The sequence below is a fragment of the Phoenix dactylifera genome, unplaced genomic scaffold, assembly GCF_009389715.1.
Source record: "Phoenix dactylifera cultivar Barhee BC4 unplaced genomic scaffold, palm_55x_up_171113_PBpolish2nd_filt_p 001021F, whole genome shotgun sequence".
Taxonomy (NCBI): domain Eukaryota; kingdom Viridiplantae; phylum Streptophyta; class Magnoliopsida; order Arecales; family Arecaceae; genus Phoenix; species Phoenix dactylifera.
In genome coordinates, this window is record NW_024068374.1 from 37301 (window position 1) to 41030 (window position 3730).

Genomic DNA, 3730 nt, shown 5'->3' on the forward strand with positions numbered 1-3730 from the left:
AGTGAGGAAGTACTCTAGGCCCTGGGCTCTAAGCCTATCACCTATGGTGAACCCTTCCCGGGAGAGATAGTCAAAGTCGACATACCTCCCGGTGGTGACGGCCTTCCCGGCCAACGGCCTTGCGGGAACCGCCCTAGGCGGGGAACGAGCCGGAGGTGGTTCCCTCGCGGGATCGTGCCGCGCCTTGGAGCGCCGCTCGGGACCGGCCTCGGGACGGGACCTCTTCCTAACCACGGTCTTACGAGGCATCTTAACCTAAACGGGAAGAAACACCTAAAGGACGGAGAAAGATCGACGGAGGAGACTCGGGACGGACAGGAGACGACCTAGGAACGGACGAAAACCCTAAGAACCGGTGAAAAATCGACCGAACAGAGGTTGGAGACGATCGGGGACGACCTAGGAGTCGGCTCTAGGGCTTTTTGAACAGTGGCGGCTTGAAAGAAAAGTGTTTGCGAAACGACAAACCTAGGGTTAAAAAGTCGGATCCCGACTGCGAGTCGACTCCCCTGAGTCGCGAGTCGACTCGACCTTGAGTCGACTCCAGAATATGCGCGAGTCGACTCTCCTTATGCGCCTGTAGACTTCGAGTCGACTCCCGACAATGTGCGAGTCGACTCCCCCTCAGCTGCCATCTTTGCGAGTCGACTCCCGCAAATGCGCGAGTCGACTCCCCCTTAGGAGCCGGCTCTGAAACTTACTCGAGTCGTCTCTAACTTTGGCACGCACCTAAAACTCATGCTATAATCGTGCCAAATGAGGGAAAATCACCTAATTATGATCTGATTTGATGATCATTGAAAAGAAACTCTATTTTAACCACATTGTAATCATCAAAATCAATTATTCTAGTGAAAACCACCACTAGGATGGATCAATCACTCCTAATCCCCTCCTAAGCACACTAAACCTCTCTTCACTTAGGGGTTTTGTAAAAATATCTGCTAATTGATTATCAGTACAAACAAATTGGAGTGTCACATCACCATTCAATACATGATCTCTTATGAAGTGATGTCTTATCTCAATGTGTTTAGTTCTTGAATGTTGAATTGGATTTTTAGTTAGATTTATGGCACTTGTATTATCACAATTAATGGGAATTTTATCTTGTTTAATGCCATAATCTTCTAATTGTTGTTTAATCCACAAGATTTGAGCACAACAACTCCCGGCTGCCACATATTCAGCTTCAGCAGTGGATAATGCAACCGAGTTTTGTTTCTTGCTAAACCATGAGATAAGGTTTTCTCCTAGAAATTGACAAGACCCGCTGGTACTTTTTCTATCAAGCTTACATCCAGCGAAGTCTGAATCTGTGTATCCTATTAAGTTTAGGCTAGATTCTTTAGAGTACCATAGCCCTATGTTCTTAGTTCCTATTAAGTATTTAAAAATTCTCTTAACTGCAGCTAGGTGTGATTCTTTAGGATTAGCCTGATATCTAGCACACTTGCACACACTAAACATAATATCAGGTCTACTTGCAGTAAGATACAGTAAAGATCCTATCATACCTCTATAAAGTTTTTGATCTACAAATTTACCTGATTCATCTTGATCTAATTTGCATGATGAGCTCATGGGGGTGCTGATTGACTTGTTTCCCTCCATATCAAACTTCTTGAGCATCTCCTTGATATATTTTGCTTGATTGATGAAGATTCCTCCTTCAGATTGTTTGATTTGAAGCCCTAGGAAGTAGTTCAGCTCTCCCATCATGCTCATCTCAAACTCACTCTGCATCAAATCAGCAAACTCTTCGCAGAGGCGATTGTTAGTAGCACCGAAAATGATATCATCAACATAAATCTGTACTAATAACATATCTTTGTTTTGCTTTTTCAGAAATAATGTTGTGTCTACATTTTCCCTAGAGAATTCATGTTCTAATAGGAATTTACTAAGTCTCTCATACAATGCTCTAGGTGCTTGTTTTAATCCATAAAGTGCTTTGTTCAGTTTATACACATGATTAGGGTATTGATGATTTTCAAAACCAGGAGGTTGTTCTACATACACTTCCTCATTAATATACCCATTTAAAAATGCACTTTTTACATCCATTTGAAATAGTTTGAAATCCTTAGAGCATGCATATGCTAATAATAGTCTAATAGCCTCAAGTCTAGCTACGGGAGCAAAGGTTTCATCAAAATCTATGCCTTCTTCTTGATTATAACCATTTGCCACTAGTCTAGCCTTATTCCTTATAACAATTCCATTTTCATCTAGCTTATTTTTATATATCCATTTTGTACCTATAATTGGATATTCAGAAGGCCTCTCTACTAGATCCCACACTTTGTTTCTAGTAAATTGGTTTAGTTCTTCTTGCATTGCATTTATCCAATTTACATCATTTTCGGCTTCTTCTATATGTTTGGGCTCAAAGTGTGAAACAAAAGCTAGATGGTTATTCAAATTTCTAAGTGAAGCTCTAGTCCTAACCGGTTGAGATGGATCATCTAGAATGAGTTCCTTAGGATGCCCGTGAGCATACCTCCAAGCTTTTGTTAGCCCATGATCCACAATAGGCTCTTGGCTTGATGATGCTTCTTCAATCAATTTTTGATTATCATCTTGTAATCCCATCTCATCTATCTTTTCTTCAAGTATTTCAACATCATCATCAAAATTAACCTTCTTACTAGATGAGATGTCACTAGAGTCATCAAAAACAACATGTATAGATTCTTCTATAACTAGGATTCTTTTATTAAAGACTCTATAGGCTTTACTAGTTGTAGAATAACCTAAGAATATTCCTTCATCAGATTTAGGATCAAATTTCCCTAGATTATCTTTCCCATTATTATGTACAAAACACCTACATCCAAAGGCATGAAAGTAATTAACTTTTGGTTTTCTGTTTTTCCAAAGTTCATAAGGTGTTTTCTTTATAATGGGTCTTAATAAAACTCTATTTAATATGTGACAAGAGGTATTAATGGCTTCTCTCCAAAAGTACTTAGGGAGGTTACTTTCACATAACATAGTCCTAGCCATTTTCTCTAGTGTTCTATTCTTCCTTTCCACAACTCCATTTTGTTGTGGTGTCCTAGGTGCAGAAAAATTATGGGTTATCCCCTTTTTACTACAAAATTCGTCAAATAATTGATTTTCGAATTCGGTACCATGGTCACTTCTAATGGCTATGACTAAAGACTCTCTAGCATTTGTTACTTCCTTATGGAACTTCTTAAACATAGAAAATGCTTGATCCTTATGCGCTAGAAACATGACCCATGTGTACCTAGAGTAATCATCTACTATAACTAGACCATATTTATTTCCACCTAGGCTTGTTGTTCTAGTTGGACCAAATAGGTCTATGTGTAGTAATTCTAGAGGCCTAGAAGTAGAGACACATTTTATGGATTTAAAAGAGTTCCTAGATTGTTTGCCAAATTGACATGCTTCACATATTTTGTTCTTTTCAAATTTTAATTTTGGCAAACCTATCACGGAGTCTCTTTTAACTAGTTTAGTTATTGTGTCCATGCTTGCATGACCTAACTTACGGTGCCATAACCAACTAGCATCATTATCTTTAGTTTCATTTACAACTAGACATTGGTTATGTTTTGCAAGATCTTCTAGGTCTACAACATATACATTTCCACGTCTAATTCCTTTAAAAACTAAACTATTATCATTAGGATTTGTTATAATGCATAGTGATGGTTTAAACATAACATCATATCCTTTATCACATAATTGACTAATG